General features: G+C 47.3%; 1 protein-coding gene across 8 annotated transcripts in view; it reads left to right on the top strand.

The window, feature by feature from the left end:
- TTC7B (tetratricopeptide repeat domain 7B) overlaps positions 1 to 25,512 on the top strand; it is a 254,144-nt gene that overhangs the window by 29,919 nt on the left and 198,713 nt on the right. The window lies entirely within an intron of this gene.

Genomic DNA, 25,512 nt, shown 5'->3' with positions numbered 1-25,512 from the left:
ATAGGGCCACGTGGCCACGTGGCTGACCTGTCGTATTCATTGATGCCGCCTCTGGGCTAATTAAGGCTGATCGGTCCCTGCGGATGGCCATCCCTGGCACAGTCAGTCATCCGGTGTTTAGCTGTGTGCCTGGGGGCTGTAGGGGTAGAAGCAAGTATAAATCACCCCAGTTGCCAGGAAGGAGTTTGTAACCAAATGTGTGAGAATGCAGTCTCAGAGAGGGAAAAATGCCAGAGGCAGGACACATACATTATTTGACCTTTCCAAGCTGCTACTTCCTCATCTGTGAAATGGGTATGATCATATTCGCTTCACAGATGTATTCTAAGGATTCAGTCAAATAATGTATGCAGAACACCACAGTACCTGGCCTATGAAGTGCTTATTAAATAACATTTTAAAAGATCAGCCCCAAACAAGGCAGCAAACGTTAAAAGTCGGGCACGGCTAACAGCTTTTTGGAGACAACAGAGGTCGCACAGACCCGCAGGGCCAGGAAGGCTTCCTGGAGGAGGAGGGACACTTTGAATTCCAAAGGCCTTGGGAGGAAGGGGACCATTTGAAGCTGCTCCTCTCCCTCCTGCCACCTACTGTCCAAACCGTGCATGTGATGGACTGTGGCTGGGCACAGGGGCCACCAGAACGGTGGCGAGCTGGTCATCTGTGTGCTGCTGGCTGTCTGACTGGTTGTCCTATGCGATATTGAACAAAGACCTGGCCCGAGGCACACTTATGAGCTTTGTGACAGGGGTGACATAGTCACCCAGTTCCCTGGGGAGCCTCGAGTGCTGCCAGGTTCATCTACTTAATCTTCTCTACATCCGTGCGGGCTGGGAAAGGATGTCGTCTGTCTGGCTAGGGCGTTCTGGTGGTTTGCTGCCCGCTTCTTCGTGGTGCCCACTCCGTCACCTCACATCACCTCACGTGGCTTAGGCTTATGGGAGCTCGTGTGTGATTTGGGGCCAGGAACGATATTCTCCAGTGAGAACAAAGCTTCCTCTGGCAGTTTCCAGTCACCTGGGGGCTGGTGGATTTAGCCAGGGGTGTTTGCTAGCTGGGGGTGGGGGATGGCTCTGAGGCCTGCTTTGCAGCAACAGCTCAGGTCCTCGCATTGGCTCCAAGACAGGCTGGTGGGGCAGACCATCTGCAGGTGGCACTGCCAGCAGAGTCTCGTGGCTGCAGGTGGGCAAGGAGGACAGAAGACTTGGTCCCTGAGTTGTCCTGGGTGACATGTGGTGAGCAGTGGGCCCCTAGCCATGGTGCTGAGGTACTTTGCTCTTTTAAAAAAAATTTTTTTTAATGTGTATTTATTTGTGTGTGTGTGTGTGTGTGTGTGTGTGTGAGAGAGAGAGAGAGAGAGAGAGAGAGAAAGAAAGAAAGAGCGTGCACGCGGCAGAGAGAGAGACGGAGACACAGAATCCTAAGCAGGCTCCAGGCTCTGAGCTGTCAGCACAGAGCCTGATGTGAGGCTCAGACCCATGAACCCTGAGAATCATGACCTGAACTGAAATCGGTCACTTAACCGACAGAGCCACCCAGGCACCCTGAGGCACTTGGCTCTTGAGACACGCTGCCCGGCTCACGGGAGACCGGGCCCTGGCTAGCTTCTGACTTCCGTGGGCACATTCAGTGTCACACGTGTATGGGAGAGGGAAGGGTCACTTTTGCCAGTGGAGGCCCCCAGCCCTGAGAACCTGCGTCGGCCACGTGAGAGGCAGTGTGGATCACCAGTGCTTAGCCATCTTTCTGGGTCCAATGCCTACCTCCATCATGTACTGGCTCTGCACCCTTGTGCAAATTCTTACTGGCTCTGTACCTCAGTTTCCCCATCTGTCAAGCTCTCCTTGGGTTGTCATGAGGATTACATGAGATAGTATATAGAAAATGCTTAAAACAGTGCCTGGCACATAATGAACATGACACAACTCTTGGCTTACAAGCTAAGTGTTTAATGGGGGGACCACAAGAAGTGACTATGAGTGGCAGAAAAGTTGCCCCTTTAGTTCTTGGAGATGCCCAAAGACAGGCCAGTTTCTCTAAGGAGTTCAAGAGGCTCTTGGTCTTAATTCTGTGTAGCAATACTCTTTGGTTCTTCTTTCTTCATCAAGGTCCTTGAGAAGTTTTTAGGAGAGATTGCGGACAAATGTTCGATGAACGCAAAATATACGGAGGACTCACCGCTCCGTGCGAACCGCTAACCTGCAGGACCTGGAGACGGGGTTGGTGTGGTCAGCTCCGTGTTTCCAGTGCTTTTGAATTAGCTGCTGACATTTCCAGATTGGGACCATCCAGTTAATTCCAGCTCTGTTGGGAAGAAGGAAAGAGCGGTCCCCTCACTGCCCCCGGGCAGGCCCTGGCTGGAGCTGAGCACAGCAGCCCCTGGGACACCCCTCCCCTGTGCCACCTGCGTGCTGCTGCAGGTGGAGGAATTCCCTTTCACAGGTCACCTAAACTGGTCCATGGCTTCCGGAGGCCTGACTTGAGCCGGGCTGCCAGCCAGAGCCTGGAAATGTCCATGAACTTCCATATCTGCTTCTCCAGCCATTGCTGGGAGCGCTTCCCCTGACGGGCTGATGTTAGCCTTGGCTTATTGGGAATCAGAAGCCAAAATCATTCAGTTATCAGTTACGGCTTTAGTGTCTCTTAAATCCTGCAAACCTCTAATTTACAGACCAAGGAAGTGAGACTGGGCGAGGTTACTGGAATGTTACCGATGCCTACTTGTGCCAGGCTCTGTGCCCCTCATTTGGGTATCAGCCAGTCTTCACAACCACCCTATGAGGTAGGCTCTGTTATTCTTTCCATTTTAGAGATGAGAAAACTGAGGCACAGGGAGGTTAGATAAGCTGCCCAGGGTCCCAAAGCCAGGAAGTGGCTGAGCTAAGACTTGAACGCAGAGACCGGTGCTGGAGCCCATGCTCTCCTACTGAGCGGCAGAAGGGGGACTCAGTCTGAAGCGTGAGCAGCTCCAGAGCCCATGTTCTTAATCATGCTGCTCTGCTGGCATGTGGGTCAGAGGATGCTTGGGCCAGGTAGGGTCTCCTCATGTAGAAGACATTCAGATCACTGGAGAATACCCGTGATTTGTATATACACCCCTCTTTGCAGACTCACCTTCCTTGTTCCTCTATCTTAATTCCTTCTCCTTGCCTAGAGTTTTACCTGTAGATTTTGTGCCTCAAGCTCACACCTCCCATCTTCTCTGACCCCTTCTGGGACTCACACGTTCAGAGTTAATCAGGTTCACTGCTGTCTTTGCGTGGTAGATTAGCAGACTGCCTGAAAATCATAGTAGTGTTAGCTGTCCTATGATCAGACACCCCCACCAGTCCATGAGCTCCTCTGAAGGAAGAGCTCTTTGTTTGTTTGCGAGCCTCAGCACTTACCACGGTATTTGGCACATGATTGGTGCTCAGTTATTGAGTGAAATTTATAAAAGTTCCCTTGCTTGGATTTTTACTGAGATGCCCGTCGTGTAGCTCAGGTGATTCCCGGTGCCTTGGCTCATAGCCGGTCACAGTGAGATGCGTTTTGTTTGTAGGCAACATATTGGGCATATTTTAGTGATTCAGGGTCATATCCTTCCAATCATGGGAAGTACCTATGAGAGCATATGCTGGCATCACACCATGACAGAGCCGGACATGGATCTCTTTCCAAAAGGTTGTACGTTTCAGTTCACTTCCATGATCAGAGAGTTCCTAAGTGGATCTCACCTCCCCCTCATCCCCTTAACTCCTTCCTTCATTTCTTAAACCGAAGCAGACAAATAGAGGGTGGGAATAGAGGGAATTGAGAAACACTTTAGCTTCTGATAGCATTGGTTTAATCCAGTGAGTAGACATCTTTGTTCTGGGATACAGCTTGAGGTTTCAGGTGAAATCTCCAGGACACCAAATGGCCACAGATGTTTCTTTCCCAAACGGGAAGGCTTGGGAACAGTGGACACATGGCCACTGTCTATTTTGGGACTTAGATCTGCTGGACACGGGGTGACTTCCTGCAGATGGGACAGTGAAGCTGGAAGTGGCTTGCCTTCCTGGATGTGGACTTTATAGACAGCCTTGGCATGTACCTTTTCATCCTACAGGGACCAAACACGCACTGGCTCCCGTCTGAGAGAAGCCCTGTAATATTCCAACTGGTCACAGCTGGTGGGGCAGCTGTGTTCCCTGAGGTTACCGTTTCTCCCCAGGCACTAGGGTGTCGTCCTCATCTCTGTGATTGAAGCCGGCTTGCTGATGTGTTGCAGCTCCTGCAAAGGGGAAGAGAGAGAGATGTCTGGGTGAGCACAAGGAGCACGCCTCGCTTCTGCTGACAGTCCATTGGTGAGACGTTGCTATAGGACCATAGTCACCTGGGAAAAACAAGACCAGGGGCACACGTCAGCCTCTGATTAGACATGTCCAGTAGAGTGTGGTCTCTCACCCAGCTGGAAGTGGCCGAAAGAAGTAGCCTGCTCTCGGGTGAATGGAAGGGGACGTGCAAGACTGAGGCTTTGGTGCCCAAGAGGAGGGACATCATGGACCCGGAGACAGTGGCGTGGTATTACACTTCCTTTCTAGATTGCGTGGTATCAGGCAGAGAAGGATTGGTTGCAAAGGGCAAACGGGGCCCTCATACAAATGTTCTGTGTTCCAGTGGGGGAGACTGTGCCAGCGTGGCTCAGGGACTTGCCTGATGACACCCAGTAAACTGGAGGGAGGGCCAGGATGAGGTAGGAGACCTGCCCGTCAGGCTGCACGGCCTCTGTGCCCAGGTAGAGAAGGTGGCACCCTGTGGGGGAGCTCTCTGGAGCCACATTCTCTCTTCCTCCTTTGCTCCTGGTTTCAAATTGTTCCTCTGATGCATTGGTTAAGAGCCTGGGGCTTTTGAAGCCCGACTGCCCAGATCTGATCTCCAGCTTTGTCTCTTATCAGCTATAAGATCTTTGGCCAGTTGCTTTCACGTCACTGGGGCTCCGTTTTTTCCTCTATAAAATAGAGATAATAATAGTATCTGCATTGTAGGGTTATCGTAGGGAAAGAGTGAATACCTGTAAAGCTCTTAGCACAGCACCTGGCAGAGCAACAAAGTTTAGCTATTTTTGTTCTTGGGTGTGACCTCAGATGGATAGACCTCTCCAGAAGCCCCAGGTAACATCCAGCTATGGAGAGAGGGAATCGTTGCCTTAGTATATCTGCCTTGTCTGGCAGAGGGTTTGGGCCCAGGAGTGGGACCTGGGAACAGTATATTTAGAGGGAAATCTCTAGGGGCAGATCAAGCCAAAGATCTGAGGCCTGGAGTGCCCCATAAAGAGGAAAAGGTGTTGATGGTGTTGGAGGAGGGCAGTACCCGGTGGCCAGGGGCAGATGGATAGGTTACCCTAAGGGGATTGCTTGAGGGTGGGGCCCAAGACTAGTCCATTTGCCCCTCACCAGTCTTGCCCAAGGCTGACCCAGAGGGTTAGAGGTCTTTGGAATTGGGCCCACATTCATGGTTTTATCACAAAGGACCATTCACCTTGGAATGGATCAGTTGATTCAAGTAGTGTTCCTGTAAGAGGCAGAACAATTCACACAGTCATCTGACAGCTGTCTTTGTAAGGAACATGCTAAATACATTGGCTGATGAGAGGAGAGATAGCTGAGGAGAAACCATCTCTTGGTTCGGCTCCCAGGAGGAGGGCTTGTCTCTTCTGATTGGACACCCCTTCCTGACCGGAGGTCGAAGGTCGGAGGCTGATCCCTAAAGACCTCCCCTTCTCTAGAATCTGCAGAGCTCATGGGCCCCTTGGTCTTCCCAGAAGCGCAGGTGTGATGAATAGCACGAGAATCATATAATGACTTCCCCTTGGAAAATGTTACATCCTCTTTTGCCTGCCTCCAGTAAAGCTGGCCCTAGGGTTCTCTTTCCACTGTCCGTGTGCGTTCTGAGTGTCTCCATCTCAGGGGTCAGCGTCAGGGAAGGAACGAAGACACCTGCCTTGTGCAGTGGGCAGTACGAAGGGGCAAGGGAGCTCTCAAGAGAGGCTTTCCAGAACCACCACCTGTCTTCCGCAACTGATAAGCACTAGTCTGTAAATAGAGAACCCGTCTCCAAAAGGTTTGGATCCCAGCCCTGTTCTCCCCAGCTTGAAACCCAGTGTCTTCACACACCCGCCGACTTCAGCTCAGCATAAGCGGTTGTTAGGCCAAGAGACTTAAACATTCTCTACGAATGTTTTCGGAAGAGGCACCTGGGGATTGCCCACTGTCTCCTGTGGGCCTCCTACCAGAGCAAATTTAGATAAGTCAGCATAACGGATGCAGTCCATTGATGAGGGGCTTTTTATCAAGTGTTGCTCGGGTGTGACTTCTCCACACTTGGCTCAGTCCTGGGCATCTGGGTGGCATGGAAAAAGGCTTGGAACAAGTTGAGTTGGAAATTCTTCAGACGGTGGGTGGTTATGGCTTGAGGACCGTCATACCCCCCAAAAGGCTGCCGTGTTAAGCAGGGGTTGCCTCTGTGGAATGTAAAAGATACAGAATGAAGGCATATCGGCTCTTCTCCCTAGGGGCTGATTCTAACAGCACTGTATGTCAAGGCGAGGCCAGACCCTCGACCAGGTGACTTGAGGCATTCGTTTCCTACACGGTGGTTTACTTTTCTGCTTCGAAGCGTGTTTTCCCATCGTGGAATATTGGCTCCCAGGAGCAGCCCCAGCTTCCCCCAGGAAAGTGGAAACATGTTCACTGGGGGCTTTCAGCTTTCAGGATGCTGTGGGCTCCATCCTTGGAGATGTTAGTTTGCTGGTCCCGGGGCAGCCCGGGTGTGGTGGGTTGGCTGCAGGCTGGCCATGCCCTGCCAGTGCTGAAGGCCTCCGCGGTCACACTCACGTAGGGGGCCCCCTGCCCTCTTCAGGCGGGGGGGCTGAAGTCTTCTGAGCCCTTTGCTCGGCCTCAGGCACAGGGGCGGTGACCAGGGCTTGGGGTGAGGCCACTCGTGTACTTGGTGGGAGAGAGTGTCACCGAAGAGATGTGATGGTCACCGGGGACATGGGAGTAGGGAAGGGGCAGACCAGTGGCAGAGGGTCCCTGTCCTCTGCTCTACCCCGCCCCAGCAGTAAACAAATATGTTTTGTTCACAGAGAGGATGGGAGGCGGCAGTGCAAATCCTAGTCAGCAACTCAACTCCACCCCACAAGGCTTTCGGGAGGTGGGGCCAAGCCCCTGCCCCCAGGGACATGCAGAAGGGAAGCAGTGTAAGGGGAGGTGAGGCCCCCAGCCATGCTGGAGGCTCATTTTGAAGTTCTGCTAAGATCTGTGTCTTCTGAAAGACAACTTTCAGTTGTCGGTGAAAGAAAACCTAACCCAGGCCGACCTCAGCGGCAGCCGCATTCAGGCCTCAGAGATAGGTGCTTTCTCTCCATTTCTCAGCTTACCGTCCTCTGTGTTGGTTCCCATTCCAGGCTCCAGGCGGCTGGGGCGGCTCCAGATTCTTGATTCTCTTAGGTGTAAGTCTCAGAAACCTCGGCCACATTCTCACTGTGTCTCCTTGGCCCTGGTGGATCACATTCCCATCCTTGATGTAGTTACAGGGGCCAGAATTGTGCCCAGGGACTGGCTTAGGCCTTGCATGAAGGCCGTGATGAGGAGGGGTGGTCCCACCGGGAGAATCAGACTTCTATGATAGAAGTCCATAGTGTGGCTCTTCTGAATAGGAGTCCTCTCGTCAAAGAGGCCCAGGGCCCTGAACACCCTTTTCTCCCTGGCAGCGGTCCTTGCAGGGTAGAAGGAACATGAGAGGAGCCACATGGCTGCTCTGTGACGGAGTCTCTGTGGACTGGACTGGAGGGGCCTTCCAACCAGACCATATCAGGTGGGTAAGCGCTGAAGGAATGGGGCATTTTGGAAAAGAACAGTCTCCAGGGGTGGAGGGCCCTTGGGGGAAGAAGGACTTCTCTGTTCTGTCCTCGGGGATGGGGCCAGAGCGGGGCAGTGGAAACTTCACCGAGTCCAACGTTAGGCCCGTATCTGGAAGTCTTTCTACTAGCAGGAGCTACCTCAGGGCTTGGCTGCCCTGAGAGGTGGGGGTTCCCGGTGGGTTAGCATTTATCGAGCCCTGCCCAGAGGCAAGCGTGATGCTTGCTGATTTACCTGTGTGACTGCACCCCATTCTGGCAGCAGTCCTGTGCTCAGGGATTATCATTCCCTGTGAGTAGTTGAGAGGCTGAATTTCGGAGGTGAAGTGGGATTCACCTCAAGGCCTGTGGACCCCAGAATCCCTACTCTCTCGGCTTTATCGAGCTGCCTTTCAGCTGGAGCATAAACTCATTTAGAGTGGGGTTGTTGTCGACAAGGGTCTGGTGTCAGATAACCTGCGAACCCCTCATTCTGTTCTGTGATTCTTAAACCATTTGATTTAAGTGTCTAAGTCCTACTTGTTTTACCTGCAAAATGGGGATAATAATATTCAGGTGAGAGTCCTGAGAAGGCTGAATTAAGACAAAATGGGAAAATGCTTTGAAGTCTATAAATCGGAGGTCAACAGAAGGAGATTTGTGTAGTCGGACATACACCTGCAGTTGGGGGCGACGGGTGGCTGTGATGGTCTCACCCTCCCCTCCCCAAGGTCCTGTCTAGCATGCTCCTTTCCTTGGGCAGTGAGGTGGGACTTCTGGCTGTCCCTGTGTTTGACCTCCTGCCCCTTCCCCCATCATTTTATTTTACTGTTCTTCTTGTTACAGACAACATACATGTGCATTATATAAAAATCAGAAATACAGACCAGTCAAAAGAACATAAAAATATCCATCACTTGGTCTATCCAGAGCCAACCTCTGTTAACATTTTAGTGCATTTACTTTTAGATCTCTATAATTATCATGTGTGATTTTTTTTTTTTTATAAAAATGAGTTTATACCACATACACTGCTTTGTGACCTGCTTTTTCCACTTCAGATCATAAACACTTTTAGCAGCTGTACAGCATTTCATTATATGGGCAAGCTATAATATATTTAACTAAAAAGCCCCTATTTTTGGACATGTAGGTTGTTTTCAGCTTTTTACTGTTACACGTAAAGCTGTGACGAACCACCCTCTCGGCCTGGTCTTTGTGCTTGTCCTTAATGATTTCCCTGGGAGAGATTTCCAGAAGGGGAGTTTCTGGGTCAAAAGAGAAGTATTTCCAGACTGTTCTGCAGAGGGCTGTACCTTTGTGCTTTTTTGTCCATAGGGTAGGGGACCTGCTGCCTCTCCTTCTGGCCCACACTGAATAGAACCCCTTTGACCTAAAAATGAACTTCGATTCTTTGGTTGTGTGTTGAGTGCCGGCTGTTTGGAAAATAAAGAAAAATGTAAAGCAGAAAGTAAAATCAGTCTTCATGCTACCACTTAAGCTAGTTGACCACTGCTAAAAATATATATATATATATATATATATATATATATATATATATATATACACACACACACACATACATATATACACATATATATTACATATATATATAATATAAATATATATTTTTAAATTTATATGTGTCTACATATAGATATTTTATATCTAAATATCTATATCTATATCTATATATATTTAATATATAAAAAAATAAAAATATATTTATATAATATTTTTAATTTTATTTTGAGAGAGAGAGAGCCCACAAGCAGGGGACAGGGGCAGAGGGAAAGACAGAGAATCCCAAGCAGGCTCCGTGCTCAGTGTGGAGCCTGACGTGGGGCTCAATCCCGTGTGCCTGGGATCATGACCCAAGCCAACATCAAGAGTCGATGCTCAAGTGACTGAACCACCCAGGCGCTCCTATGCTATTTTAAATACAGTTAGAATTACGCTAGATATACTATTTATGGTCTATTTTTTCACTATATGTATATATGTATATGTATAATTATTTTTCCAGGTCATTAAGTATCTTTGAAAAAAGTTTTTAATGACGGCATGGTGGTGTGCCTTATGGGATATTTTTGAGCCACTTTTCCTATGGAACATCTGTATTGTTTCAGTTTTTCATATTACAAATATGGTCTTTGTATAGCTTTTTTGTCTAGCTTATATGGTCTTTGTATAGCTTATATGGTCAAATATAGCTTTTTTTAAAAAAAACAGATTTATTAAGATATAATTCAGATACCATAAAATACAACCTTTTAAAGTTCAGTGGTTTTTAGTACATTCAGAGTTGTGCATTCATCACCCCATCACCAGTGTCACTTCCCATTGCCTAATTCACATCCCCGCCAGCCGAAGTCAACCACTTTGTGTCTCCACTACATTTGCCTGTTCTGGCATTTTATACAAACAGGATCATGTAGTGTGTGATGTTTTGTGTCTGGCTTCTTAGCATGTTTTCAGGGTTTGTCCCTGTTGTAGCATGAATCTGTGCTTCGTTCATATTTTGGCCAAATAATATTCCATTGTATGGATATGTCACGTTTTGCACATTTTATTAATCCATGCATCAGTTGATGGACAAGAGGTTGTTTCCACTTTGGGGCTATCATCAATAATGCTGCTGTGAACATTTGTGCATAAAATTTGGGGGGCATGTGTAGTTTCATGTGTCTTGGGTGTACACTTGGGAATGGAATGACTGGATCATGTGACTACTCTGGGTTTCACGTTTCAAGGAACTGCAACTATTTTCTGAAGCGGCTGTACTACTCTAGAGGCTCCCGTTGCTTTACAACTTGTCCGCCGTGAAGCTGACTTTATAATCTGTCCTCTTGATTATAGCCATCCTAGTGGGTATGATGTGGTATGTCACGAAGGCACCCCCCAAAACATAAACGTTTTAAATTTTTGATTAAGTTTGGGACGCCTGGGTGGCTCAGTTGGTTAAGCGTCCGACTTCCGGCTCAGGTCATGGTCTTGCGGTTCGTGGGTTCAAGCCCGTGTCGGGCTCTGTGCTGATAGCTCAGAGCCTGGAGTTTGCTTCGGATTCTGTGTCTCCCTCTCTCTCTGGCCCTCTTCCGCGCACTCTCTCTTTTTCTCTTTCTCAAAAATAAACATTAAAAAATTTAAATTCTGAATAAGTTCAGTGTTTCTTCTACTTTTTTTTTTTGGTTGCTTTTATGTTTTTGGTGTTGTAGCTAAGAAATCACTACTTAATTGAGGTCACAAAGATGTATTCCTATGTTTTCTTCTAAGAGTTTTACAGTTTTATCTCTTAGATTTAGATCTATAATCTACTTTGAATTAATTTTTATGGTGTGAGAACTTCATTCTGTTGCATGTGGATATGCAGTTATTACCACAGCATTTGTTGAGAAGACTATTTTTCATTGAGTTGTCTTGATGTCTTTGTTGAAATCGATGAACATGAATGTAAGGGTTTATTTCTGGGTTCTTAATTCTAGTCCACCATTTGTCTATTTATTTCTGTCCTTACGCCAATACCACACTGTCTTTATTACGGTAGCTTTGTATTAAGTTTTGAGATATGGAAGCGTGAGTCTTCCAACTTTGTTCTGTTTTAAGATTATTTTGGCTTTTCTGGGTTCCTTACATTTCCATATACATTTTAGGATCAAGTGGTCAATTACTGGGGAAAAAAATACTGCTGGGAATTTGAGGATTCTGTTGAACCTATAGATCAATTTGGCGAGTATTGCCATCTGATTAATATTGTCTTCCAGTCAATGAACACAGAATGTCTTCTTTAATTTCTTTCAAAAGTGTTCTGTAGGGGTATAGCTCAGTGGTAGAACATTTGACTGTAAAAGTGTTCTGTAATTTTCAGTGTGACTTCCATTCCTTTTCTTAAATTTATTCCTAAGTATTTTCTTCTTTTTGATGCTATCATAACTGGAATAGTTTTCTTAATTTCATTTTCAGAGTGTTCACTGCTAGTGTATAAAAAATACAAGTGTTTTTTTGTATATTGATCTCTTACCTTATAACCTTGCTGAACTGATTTTTTTAGCTCTAATAATTTTTTGGTGTGTACAGATTCTATAGGGTTTTCTCTAGACAAGATCATGTCACCTGTAAAAAGGATAGTTTTACTACTTCCTTTCCACTCTGATGCCTTTTGTTGTTGCTGCTTAATTGCATTGGCTACAACCTCTATTCTAATGTTTAATACAAATGACCAGAACAGAGATCTTCTAAGATAGGGGAAAAGCTTACAGTCTTTCATCATTGGATATGACGTTAGCTGTGGGTTTTTCATAGATGGCGTTTATCAGATTGAAGAAGTTTTCCTTTATTTCTGTTCGTTGTTCGTTGAGTGTTTTTTTATCATGAGAGAATGTTAGGTTTTGTCAAATGCTTTTTTCTAGTGAGATGATCATGTAAATTTTTGTGCTTTATTCTTCTAATGTGGCGTATTACATTGATTTTCATACGTTTAATCAGCCTTGTATTCCTGGGATAAATCCCACTTAGGGCATATATACACTCTTTTTATATGTTGCTGGGTTTGATGCACTAATATTTTGTCCAGGATTTTCACTTCTATACTCAGAATGGATATTGGTGTAGTTTTTTTGGTGATGTCTTTGTCTGGTTTTGGTTATCAAGGTAACACTGGTGTTGCAGAGTCAGTTTTGAAGTGTTCCTCCTCTTTTGCTCTTTGGAAGAGTTTCCCAAGTATTGTGTTAATTTTTTAAGCATTTGGTAGAATTCACCGGTAAGCCATCTGAGCTTGAGTTTTTCTTTCTAGGAAATTTTTTGATTTCTCAATTCTGTCTCTTACTACTCTATAGTTTTAAAAGATTTTTAAAATTTAAAATGTATTTTTTATGATTTTATTATTTTTTTTTCAGAGAGAGAGGGTGCAAGTGAGCGAGAGGCAGAGAAAGGGAGATGGAGAGAGAATCCCATGAGGGGCATAGAGAGAGTGAGAGAGAAGTGGGGCTCACCCGAAGCAGGGCTCGTGCTCACCCAGAGTGGGGCTGGAGCTCACCAACTGTGAGTGAGATCATGACCTGAGCCCAAGTCAGATGCTTAACCTACTGAGCCCCCCAGGTGCCCTGTTTTAATAGATTTTAATTAGCCTTTACTTGTTCTCCACTTCCTTTGACATGGCATTTTTTCATTGGAGCCCCGAGCCTCTTGATCGTGGCAAACAACCCTGGTCAGAAAGGAATGATATTTAGCCATTAAGTTCGGTAATACCTTCAGCAGCAGCCCCCATGTTATATACCCCGTATACCCATTCTACGGTGTGGTCAAGGGAACAGCACTTCCTGTATTTGGCGTTGATTGGCAAAGTCAGCCTGGGGGAGGAGTCCTCTTTTGCCCTGCCAGGAAACTGCCAACCAAGAGTAACTTAAGTTTATAAGTTACTGGCATGGAACGGAGAATGGATTAGAAAGAATTAAAGATTATAGGGAAGGGGACTGGTCAGAGAGGTGAACTGGCTGTGGGCTCTTTCCCTCTTGTTGCTCTACATCCCAGGGCGCCTGACTTCTGCCAGCTGTTTCCAAGATCCTCTAGTCAGTTGGTTGCTGCCTGGGTTTGGCCAACAGGAAGCATTGGCAGGAAATCGGGGAGCAAAAGGAGAGAGAAGCCAGGGTATTTCTCTCTCGCTCGCTCGCTCTTGCTGTCTGCCTCCAGCAGCACTTTTGACAGCAGGTGCCCCAGCTGTGGGGGTCTGACAGACTTCCCCTGAGGTTTTGGCTCCCACAGGGGAGCTTCTGCTGGGTTGCGTCTCCCACCCAGTAGCCCCAGCTTCTGGGCTCTCGTAACTCCATCTCCTCCCTCGGTCCTTTCTGGCCCTCGGGATGTCAGTGGCCTCCTGACGTTTCAGAATTCTTGGACGCCACACCATCCTGTTTGTCTTTTCATCTGTTTCATCCCCTTAAATCTCTTTTTATCTGTAAGAACTAGAGTGATTCTCTTGTCCTACTGGATCCTGACAGATACTGCAAAAACCCGGGTTCCAGCAGGCCCTGGAGACGTGTGTGTTGGGGGGAGTTGCTGTGGGAAGGTGGTTGAGGGAGGAGTCAAGATGACTGGGATTTTCAGCGTCACTCACGGGGCAGAGAATGATGTTGAACCAGGTTAAGGATTACAGGAGGAGAAGCCAGCTTCCCTTGGAGGGGGGGGGGGGGGGGGAAGATACTGGGTTGGAGGGGAACATGGTGATAACCTCTGTGACCGCAAGGGGGTGCTGTCCAGGGAACCGTTCCAATTCTGGAGCCTTTGCTCAGCACAGGGGTCTTTAGGCTTCGGGTTTGTTGGTCAGGATTTAGGAGCTGATTGTGTATAGAATTTGGTCACAACCCAGCAGTGGCTGAAGCTCACTCGGAGGAACACAGAGAGTGAGGAAAGGCAAGATCTGAAGCTGGAACCCTGGGGGCCCTGGGGATGTACCAGAGAAGCTCTTCCTTCAGGCAGAGCGCTAGGGCTCTGGGAGGAGAGGAGGAGGGAGGCAGGTGACACAGAGCTTTTCCCTGGGGTCTACAGGGTCTAAAACACAGCACTGTACATTTGTGGCAGATTTATATTCTTAAGTAGGCTGAAGTTAAAGTGTGGTGAAAGCAGTCAGTAGACAGTGGCCTGAGTGTCAGGACAAGTCAGTCTGAGGTTTAAAAACTATGGAAAGTTACTGAGGTAATCAAGAGTGGAGCCCCCCACCCCCACCCCCACCCCAAGTTAGCTTTTCCCTTACTGTTGAAGCTCAGGTTCTTGATGAGTGCTTCTGCTGAGCAAAGCAGGTCTAGGCGGGGCCGAGCAGTTTTCCAGATTCTGGAGGCTCTGTCCTGGTCTTGCTGGGGCAGCCCCATATCCTGGTCTGTCCCACCCGTGTGCTGCCCACCTGCCCTCACCCCTGCCAGGCCCACTCCCCACCTCAACTTGTCTTCTCCCTCCAACCAGGGTCTCCTCCTTTTCCCTGTGAGGAGTCCACCCCTGGTGACATGTCAGTGACCATCTCTCCAGCTCTGTTGTCCACTTCAGTCCCTCCTTCCTCTTCTACCTCTATTTATAGTTAGTACCATCCAATTTGGCATTCAGTTTTTGTTTGATGACTTCACACCTGTCACTTGCCTTTCTCAAACTAGATTGTATATTTAACTCATTAAGCTAGCAAATATGTGAGCGCCTGCTCCGGGGTGGCCTCTGAGGGCATGTCATGTCCAAACTGCTTGTTTTGTGTCCCCACATTCACGCAAGGGACAGTACTTGCCACACAGGGCTACTGGCGGTGGGGTGGTTCTTTAAACATTTTCCCCTGTCAACCCTGGGGTGCACCGCTGAAGGTGAACTCTAGCCAAGTAACACAAGTTGCTTAACCCAAAGTGCCGTGTTTCCAGTGTATTCTGAAATCCTCTCCATTCTAGATAAAAATAGATTTTGGTTTGGGCCTGACATGAGACGAATCGTGTCTCTGACTCGTCTTCTACCACATTCAGCTTCAGGTCGGCTCGTCCCAGGCTGTGGACTGTGTTTCAGGTTGTAGGGCTCTAGAAGCCTCTCTCCCGTGGCTCCTTTTCTTTGAAAGCCAGTGACTCTTTGGACGTCCTTAATGCAGGTTTCTCCCCTGCACTGTGCTATGGCTGCTCTATTTTTCACTCTTGGGATTTGGGTGCTTTCTGCTAGGATCTCTTTGGGGCCTACGCGCATACGAAGCTGGCCAGGTTTTAAAAGATCATTTAGTTCATACTCCTGTTGAATATTTTAAAACCAGGACTCCTGACGCCTGAGACCGTGCTCCCTCTGCCACCGCCCATCTCTTGGCTTCCATCATTTCCAAACCATGTCTGGTGTTCATTTTCTTCCCCCAAATGTTCCCGATGCTTCGGGAATGAAAAAAGCATCCACATTTGGAAAGCTCCGAGCTCTGTGGGGGCGGGAGCAGAGCACAGACTGTTCTGTGGAGAAGGAGGGTGTCGGATTGGGCTCCCCAGCCTCTCCCTCACGCTGGGACTGGTGAAGAAGGGCCGCAAGCTGGGGCGGGGCCCGGGCGGGGCCTCCCTGGCCAGGGCCCTGAGCCTTGAATGAGGCAGAGGCCCGCAACTGCCCTACAGGGGACGCGGCAGCCTCACTAGCCAGGGAGAGGGCCTCAGCTTCGGCGAGCGCCTACTGTGTGCCGGCTTCTGGGATCCTAGTAGCAGGTTATTAATGGTAATTACAGCATTAAAGATGATTCCTTCTAAATACCATTCTAAGCCCTTGCCCTTCAGCGCCCTTAATGCTCACAGCAACCCTGTTAGATAGAAGCTGGTTAGGTCCCCATTTAAGAGGAGGGGTGAAGGGTGGGTCCCCCCTACCAGCCCCTGGCCCTTTTTCCCCTGCCTCCTAGACTGGGGCTGGTGCATTGTGTGGGTAGGGACCTCCGGGTCACCTCCAGAGACTGCCCAGGCCGCACTCAAGAGGCCGAGTCCACGCTGGGGTCCTGGGGGTGCCTTGCCTTGGTGCCAAGCCGACTTTGCAGGAGCTTCTGGAAAACTTCCATCTCCCTGAACACAGCACAGACAGCACTCGGGGTTCTTATTTAAGCAGTAGAGTTCTGTGGTTCGGTGAGCACGTTCCAGAACCGGAATTCCACAGACGGCCTCTAGCGAGGCCACCTGCTCAAGGCTCTGTCGCGGGCCATTCCAACAGGGACGGCGGCCAGCGGCCGCGCCAGGGCTTCCAAGCCGAGCCGGCCGCCGCCGCCAGGGGGCGCCGGAGCCGCGTGCTTGCCGGGCTCCCGGGGCCGCGCATGCGCAGGGCGCGCCTCAGCGTCCAGTCTCCGCGCTGGTCCTGCCCGCCTCCGCGGGCCTGCGGCAGGCAGCGGACTCGCGGGGGCAGGCCCTGACATTTGGGTCGTTCAGAGATTCCACGCGAGGTCAGGGGTCGGAGTAGAGGGGTGAACTTGCCAGGCTTCATTAAGTCCGTGAGCCGCCCGAGGAACTCCAGGCCGGTTTCTGGAAACCCAGCCTCCAGGGGCAAGGGGGCCTCTCTGGCAGGTGCAGATCCAGCCGGGCCTTTGCTGTTGTCCCGCAGGCGTCCGCAGTGCCCAGTACCTGGAGACATTCAGTGCATGCATCGCTTTAAGAAGGAAAGGGATGTACCAGTATGTATGCCGATAGTGGAGGTTTAGCAGGAGTTAACATGCCTTCTTTTTATCACCGACCGAACTCCCCTCCCCAGTTATAATTAGGACTGTAGAAGCCCAAGGAAGATTTTCCTGGAGTAGTGGTTGGTAGATTAATGTACCAGTCTTGAAGTGACAGTGTCTAGGCCTGACCTTTATGAATTGCATATCTGCTAATGACCGTGACCTTCTAGGTATCCCGGAGGTGCGCAGCACAGACAAGTAACCATTGACAGTGTCTCTTCCCTTGCAGAAGAAGTCTCCAGTCCAGTGGGGGGCCCGTGTTCCAGCTACCGGGGACCAGCTCTGGTAGTTAGCTCATCGGAGCAGGGCTCAGGGCTGGCTCTACCGATACCCTCTATGTGACCTTGGGCAGATAACCCTCTATGTGACCTTGGGCAGATTGGGAACCCTCTCTGAGCATAGATTTTTTCATCTGCAGAGTGAGCAGAGAAGATAGGGGAACTTTCTTTTTTCCTTGAGAAGTTGCTTTCCTCCCTCCTTCCCTCCCTCCCTCCCTCCCTCCCTTCTTTCCTTCCTTCCTCCTCTTACTATTTTTTGAAGCCTCGAGATCCCTTTGGTACCGGGAAAAAAGTAGTTTTATAGAAAAGTAGATGAGTAGGGGTGCCTGGGTGCTCTCTCTCTCTCTAATAAGTAAACAAATAAGTTACTAATAAATGAACAACTTAAAAATTTTTTAAAAAGAAAAAAAAGGAAAGTCGATGGGTGGAGGAAACAGGGTGATAGAGTTGGGGCTAGGGAAGGCCTTGCTGAGTGCTGGCTTTTGCCAGTGTGCCAAACCCAGAAAAAGTGATGGCTGAGGCCAGGGCCTGGGAGGTTCCTGCATCAGAAGGCTTCCCGCTCCTGATCTCTGGCCTCCTCCCGGCCAGATGTAACCATGCTCCCACTAGCGGGAGGCTGCATGCTCTGTGGCTGCTCATCTCAGGTTGCTAGTCAAAGCTTCCTGTTTATATTTAGATGGTGTGAGAAGTGTAAGAGCCCTTTTATTGCCACTGACCCATATTCATATTTAACGTTGGTTGTGTTAATAGGCTCCTCATCGGTTCTCATTTTGGAAAGCAAGCAGAGACTCAAAGAGACCAAAGAAAGTTTGGGGGCTGGAATCTGAGGCGAAGGTCCACGGAGGTGCTTGTCCTCAGTTTCTCTGTGATACCTATTCTGTCTTAGTCACTGCACTGCTTCCATTGTTTTGAGAATGTCTTTCTCCCCCATTGCACTAGAGGTGAACTTCTCGAGGGAGAAGACCATGGCCTGTTTTGTGAAGCCCAGCCCTCAGCAGAGTACTGCTCACAGGTGGTGCTCAGTGAGAATTCTAGAAGTGAAGAAAGGACCAGCACATCTGGTCACTGGCAGCCCGCGCTCCTTGCTGGAGTTGGGGCACCCAGGGCATGCGCTTTGCACTGTGGGGATCCCTTGTCTACTTTTCTTGGGAAGGAAACTAAAGCCGAGACCAGAGTTTACATGGCATCATGAATGCTTGGGGTTGAGGGTGTATGCGTATAATTCTGTGTGGTGGGAATACGGGTGATTCTTCTTCTCAGTGCTTTTCTGCCTTACTCAGATACTTCTAAAAAAGGGTAAAGGTTCGTCATTGTCCCCAAGAAAGGTGCTTGTTGGTAGTAGTAGTTACTGTTTATCAAGGACTTACTTCCCTCTGTGCTAGGCACCCGGCTAAGCCTCAGAATATTCTCGTTTACTTGATGAGGAAATAGAGGCTCCAAGATGTTGAGCAGCTTTCTCAAAGCCACGGAGCTAATAAATGGAGAAGCAAGGGTTGGAGTTGAGGCCTGTGTACTCAGAAGCCCATGTATTTTCATTTCTTAATGTTTTACCTAGCAGTGTGGCAGTTAGATAGTAATGTGATTTTTTTGAAACAAAGACTGAAAGTAATACAACAAAACATAGGATTACCCCATGTTCTGTATCAGTTTTATTCTAGGGTTATAGCCAAGAGAATGGAAAACACTTAGGATGAGCGCTGACTCACCGTTGCACAACTGAAAGTAACATAACACTGTTAACTGTCCTGGAATTAAAGTAAAAAAACTTAATGAAAAACAAAACAAAATAAAGAGCAAATGTTAGAACAACAACAAGGAGAAAACGTGTGTCCATACAAAAATCAGTGCATGACTATTAACAGCACCATTTTTCATAATATCTAAAAACTGTAAATGGTCATCAACCGATGAATGGATAAAGTGTTATACCTGTACCATGGAATGTTATTCAGCAATAGAAAGGAATGGAGTATTTGGAACTAGATACAGATGCTGGTCATACAATATTGTGAATGTACTAAATGCCAGCGAATATTAAAAAATGGCTAATTTTGTGTTGTGTGAATTTCCCCTCAATTAAAAAAAGGAGTGAAGTTCTGATACTTGATACGAGAGGTATGAACCTTTCGAAAAAAACACACCAAGTGAAAGCAGCCAGAAGCAAAAGGTTTCATACTGTATGATTCCATTTATGTATACTATTCAGACGGGGCAAATCCCTAGAGACAGAAAGTGGATTAGTGGCTACCAGGGTCTGGGAGGAGGGTGCGCTGGGGAGGAGCCGCTAATGGGAGTGGGATTTCTTTCTGGGTGATGAAAATGTTCTTGAGTTAGCTAGTAGCGATGGTTCCACAACTAGGCGGATAGACTAACACCACTGAATCATGATGTTTTAAACAGGTGGTTGTGGTATATAAGTAATATCTCAGTAAAGCTGTCATTAAAATCTGTGTACAAATAATATAACAAAGGACTATGATGCTCCCACTTGGAGACCTTCCAGCCTGCTGTTACCTAAAGATAATAGTGGTGTAGGGAATGATCATGGTAGTTACTGTTTTTCAGGTTCTTAATGTGTGTCGGGTACTGTTCCAAGCACAGGGCGTTTTTACACAGAAAGTCACCTGTGGATTGGAAAACCAGGGAGTCTGACTCCAGACCCAAGTTCTTAATCACTACACGGTACTGCTTTACATATAGAGGCAGGTAAATCAGAGACCAGAGAGTGTAATGTGAGACCTAAAGTCAAGTAATAGTATCTGGTTGGAACCCTAGCTCTGCCACTTACTAGGTGCATCATCTTAGGTGAGCTACTTAATAGCCCGGAGACCAGTTCCCTCATCTCTCAAAGGGGATGATAGTAAATCCTCGCTCATAGCATTCTTGCGAAGGGTAGAGAAATTATGTCAAACTCTCAGAAGTGCCTCGTGTGTAGGTGTGCAGCTAGTACTCACTAAGGGTTGTTATTACTCTTATGTTGTTACAAAGTAGTGACTTAGCGAGCGTCATTCAAATTGCAAATTTCATTTGGTGAGCATTTCAGGTCGAGTTTACGTCTCACTTGCTCACAGCATTGTGGAAGGGGCACTGAAAGATGGCCTGCTGTAGCAGGTGAGTGTGTAATTCAGGGTCTGGCATCTTCTTTTGTGAGTGATGTGTGTGCGTTGTGTGTGTAAGTGTATATACATGCACGCCTTCTAAGAAGAATATGCCGACTCTGGAAAGAAGACAGCAGTTTCTAAAAGCATCCGGAAGGGGCCAACCGAGGCTCCCAGCCCAGAGACCACTCAAAATTATAGAAGCCCTGGATTGACGGGGACTTCACAAGAAGTCTAGGCCAGCCACCCCACTCCCTTACCCCCACCAGCATTTGGTGGTTTCCATTGGCTTTCTCCTGCCTACACCCTACACAGTGGCTTGTCCTTCCACTGAGTTGAGTACATGTGACACCTGGTGGGAACCTGGCCATTCTAGAGGTGAGAACACAGGACCAACAATCTGGAGCTGCCTTTGCCAGGACTTGGATTTGAAGATCTGGAATCTCTTTTCCTGAATTTCTTTTCAGCCTTGGGAATTGAGATCCCTGGAAATCGTCTTACTGTCTTTGAAGGCCATACCACAGGGCTGGGTTATCAGAGACAGTGTATTATAATAAAGTTTTCCTGGTACTTCCAGTTATACACTCCCTTATAGGTCATGTTACAGCCAAGGGTCAGGGTCTGGCTTCCAGAGATGTGGTTAAGATAAATGAGGAAACAATGCCTAATGTTGTAGTCCCTAATTCATATGATTATATTTTATAGGCTTTTATTGTGTTGTGTAACTTTATAAGAAATTAATTCCTTGTTCATTTTAATGCGATTAAAAAATTCACAATATTGGTTTTGGCTGTTCTCTGAAGTTGTGCAGCTCAAGCTGGTATCCCGGTGGCTGAGCCCTTCCTGACACAGACAAAGTGTGGGAGGCCCAGTGACCCACAGAACTGTCCAGGGAGGCATAGCTCTTGGTGGGAGAGATCACTGCCTTTGGGCTCTGGACTTCGACTTCTGTGTCTTTACAGTTTGAAACTCATTTTTATCGTCATTACTCTTATCAGACACTGAATATGCTGTCAGCAGCTCAGCGAGACTGGCTATTGTGAGTAGGGTTTTGTGGTCTGATAGACCAGGGGTCAAAACTTGACTTTATCATAAAATTCACTAGCTGTGGAGCCCGAAGTTCAGTCTTATCTGTAAGGTGCTGTTAACACCCTCCTTGCATGGTGGCTGTGGGGATTATAAATGTTGTGTGTCAGCCCCAGACATAGTGCTGGGTGCTGAGTAGGGCCTTGATAAATGAGCCTTTATCATTATTGAAACTGTTTAGTCTTACATACATATCCAGACCAGGCTCTCACTGAGGGTTCTCAAATTTGAACAGTCCCAAACGAATTTGGGGTGGTTCCCCCTCAGCGATCGCTGGAGTTTTGGCCAGTGAGATGTGCAGCTGGCCACTTCCTCAGCCAGCCCTCCAGGGATACATAGCCCTTGTGGAGATAAACTGGAGCTCCCTTTCAGAGGTGAGGAAACCTTGCTGCAGAAGGAAACCAAGGATGGAGAGTCCAGCTTGCTATGTTATATGTTCTCTAGGCCACACCTAAATAGAGCAGTTCAGAGGCTGCACACATTTGAGCTTTTGAAAGTGTCTGAGGTCCTCAGCTGGCTCCCTGCAGCCTAGCCCCCTCCCCCTGCCCCCCCACCCCCACTGTGACATCCCTTTGGTCTGCTGGTGGCCATGTGACCCCTTTGCCTTCCAACACCCCTCCTGCTGCATCAGACTCGGCAGTCTTGGTTTCTCCCCTCAGAATATTCCCCGGGACAGGACACATTTGCCCAGCTCCCAGGCCCTCTTATAGTTTCCTCCTGGCCCCTGCACAGACCTTTTGGTTGTCGCTTCATTCTTCTGAGACTTTCTTTCTCCACGAGATTGGAGGGAGGATGGTGTCTATTAACCAGGACCACACAGGCTTCTGTACACGGAAGCGCTTCGAAAGCAGTCAGGTGTGATCTAAATGATTTTCCGATCACTAATTTATTTAAGCGTGTTACCCTTCATAGGAGGGACCTTTCGGAAGTGAGTGTACCTGTGGGCTTCCCCTCCTGTGGCAGGGGGATGCATTTTGGGTCCAGTGGCTATTCTGCATTTTTGAAATTGTAGCACACGGTCCGCTACTGTTTTCATCCATGCTTTAAAGTTGGGTGATTGGGCAGGGAACTGTTGATTTCCACTCTTTGTATGCAGCTTTGATTTTGGAGGCACAGAGCTTATCAAGATGTGCATTGGACATTGCTGTCACACCAGCTATTTGTCAAGTCTGTTCTTCACTATTTTTTTGGTCATGCATTTCTTTCGGAAAAAGAAAGTAACTAAAATCATTATTGATGATAGCTTTCCAAACTGACAGGGTGTCATCTGACATTTTAATGGGGGCCAGTTTGGGCCATGACCTCAGGACTTGCTTCTCAGACAGTGTAGATCTGATCCCAGATGCTTGAAAATTTATCGTCTAGTCGAGAGGCCCTGTAAGTAGCTTTTGACAGAGAATTAAATATCCTGGAGCTGAGCTGCATAGCCACGAATTCACTGTGGTAAATCAAGGCTCTGCTGTTGCTCTGAGATGTGCCCAGTGACACGTGGAAAGAATGTCATAGCATTTGGGAGAAGGAAAGGAATGATGTTTACCATAAAGAGCCCCCTACTAAGAATGATTCCTTGCCAGGGACCTATTTGCCAGCCCAGACCTTGGGTGTCCACATATCTCCCGAATTAGAACACAGACCCACAGAAAACACCGGTGTCTCCTCACTGTGGAGGATTAAGTTGTGGAACTGGTTTGAGTGTTCCTACTAACTATGCATGTTGATGGATTGCAAGCCTAGATGACTGGATTTCAGATATTTCAGACCCTCAAATACAGATGATAGACAAACTGTGCTGAACTGGAATTGGCTTTTCTTTGATTTGGTGGGTTTGGCGGGTCCCTGAAGGTCGTCTTCACGAGCGTTAGTGGTCAGGGTCCAGCCTGCAGTGATACAAAGTGCCGCAGGATAGACCCCCCCACCCCCCCACCCTTTTCTTTTTCCTGGCCCTTCAACACACCCTGGAGATTTTTTTTCCTTTATATTAAATTCCCGATAACGACTTGCACATTATTTGGTCATTTTTCATACAAGCAGAAGGCAGATTATGGAACCATTGATCTGTTTTTGTTTTCCGGTGGTTTAAATTTTGCACAAGTGAGCACTTAAAGCACATCGAGGAAGCTCCAGTCAAGCACACGCTTCAGAGTAGTTCCAGAGCTGCTCTGGCAAATGGTGAATTCGTTTAGTTTGGTTTGCTTTTTGAGTGTGAGGCAGTTTGTAGTGGTAGTAATAATACCTTAACAATAATCATAGCAAACCCTTCCTGAGTGCTTTCTATAAATAAACTCAACTAATACTCCCATTGAATTTGTTCAATTAAAATTTTTTTTTTTATGTTTTATTTTTGAGAGAAAGACAGAGACACAACACAAGCGGGGGAGGGGCAGAGAGAGAGGGAGACACAGAATCCGAAGACAGTCTCCAGGCTCTGAGCTAGCTGTCAGCACAGAGCCCGATGCGGCGCTTGAACTCACGAACCAGTAGATCATGACCTGAGCCGAAGTCGGACGCTTAACCGACTGAGCCACCCAGGCGCCCCAGAGTTTGTTCAGTTTATCTTGTATGCTCCTCCAGAGAAAATTTCAAGAGGCTGTAGCAGAGTTCACACTGGAGAGAGGCTGCATAGTGATTTTTTTGCAACTGCGTAAACAAATTTGACTCTAAATGGGAAAGGAATGAATATTGAACATTCTAGGACTGAAGGGGCGTTAAAACAGGAATTAGAGCTGTATTCCTTCCATTTAAAAATTTAGTGGAGACATGGAAGATAAGAATAGACATAAGTTGGGGCACCTGGGTGGTTCAATCGATTGAACATCCTGTTCTTGGTTTCAGCTCAGGTCATGACCCCAGGGTCATGGGATCGAGCCTTCCATTGGGCTCCATGCTGAGCATGGAGCCTGCTTAAGATTCACTCTCTCTCCCTCTCTGTCCCTCTCCCCTGCTCACATGCTTTCTGTCTCTAAAAAACAAACAAACAAACCAAGAAACAAAAAAATACATGTAAGTCAAGTTTTTAGAAATGAAAACTGTAATGTCTGGGATGCAAAATACACTGGATATGATTAATGGCAAATTAGACATTGAAGAAACTAATGAACTTGCAGGCGTAGTAGTAGAAACTATCCATAATGAAACAGAGAGAAAAATATTCTCTTTCAGAGAAAGAAATATATTCCTTTCAAAAAGTGGAGAGAGCAAACGTGAGCTATGGAATAACTTTACGTAGCCTCATGTGTGTGTGATTGGAGTCTCCTAATAGGATGGGTAGCGTAAAAGATTTTTGAAGAAATAATGGTTGAACACTTTTCAAATTTTATGAAAACCATAATTCCTCAGATCTAGAAAGCTCAGTGAAGCCCGAGCGCAAGAAACATGAAGAAAACTGAACCAAAACACTTAATAATCCAAATTGCTCACAACCAGTGATAAAGAGAAAATCTTAAAAGCAGCCAGAAAAAAAAAAATACACATTACATGCAGACGGACAAACATAAGGGAGATTTATTGTCAAAACCCATCCAAGTTTATAATCGTGGTCGATTTACTGTCAGAAACCATGAAAGTGAGAACACAGCAGAGTGACACCTTTAGAGCGCTGGTGGGGGACACGGGAATGAACTATCGGCCCTGAATTCCATACTTAGTGAAAATATCTCTCAAAAAACGAGGCCCAAAAAAGCCTTTTCCAGACATACAGGGGCTGAAAGAAATCATCATTAGCTGAACTGCAACTCTAAGAAATGTTAAAGGAGGCCCTTTAGGTAGAAGGAAGATGGTACCAGGAGGAAATACAAATCCATGCAAAGGAACGAAGTCATAACTGTGTCGATGGCTGTGTGTGTTCTTCCTTGTTCTTTAAATGTCTTTAGCATATAATTGATCATTTCAATAAAAATGAGAACTATGTAGGGTGGGACTTAGAACCTATGTGAAGGTAAAGTGTGTATAATAAGAGAATGAAGACTGGAGAGAGTTAAATGAAAGTATGCAATGGTGAAGGCGTTGTACTGTATG

This window comes from Panthera pardus, unplaced genomic scaffold (assembly GCF_024362965.1).
Source record: "Panthera pardus isolate Hobbes unplaced genomic scaffold, ASM2436296v1 HiC_scaffold_24, whole genome shotgun sequence".
Classification (NCBI taxonomy): domain Eukaryota; kingdom Metazoa; phylum Chordata; class Mammalia; order Carnivora; family Felidae; genus Panthera; species Panthera pardus.
Note: the sequence above shows the minus strand (reverse complement) of the source record. Positions and strands in the feature narration are given on the sequence as shown.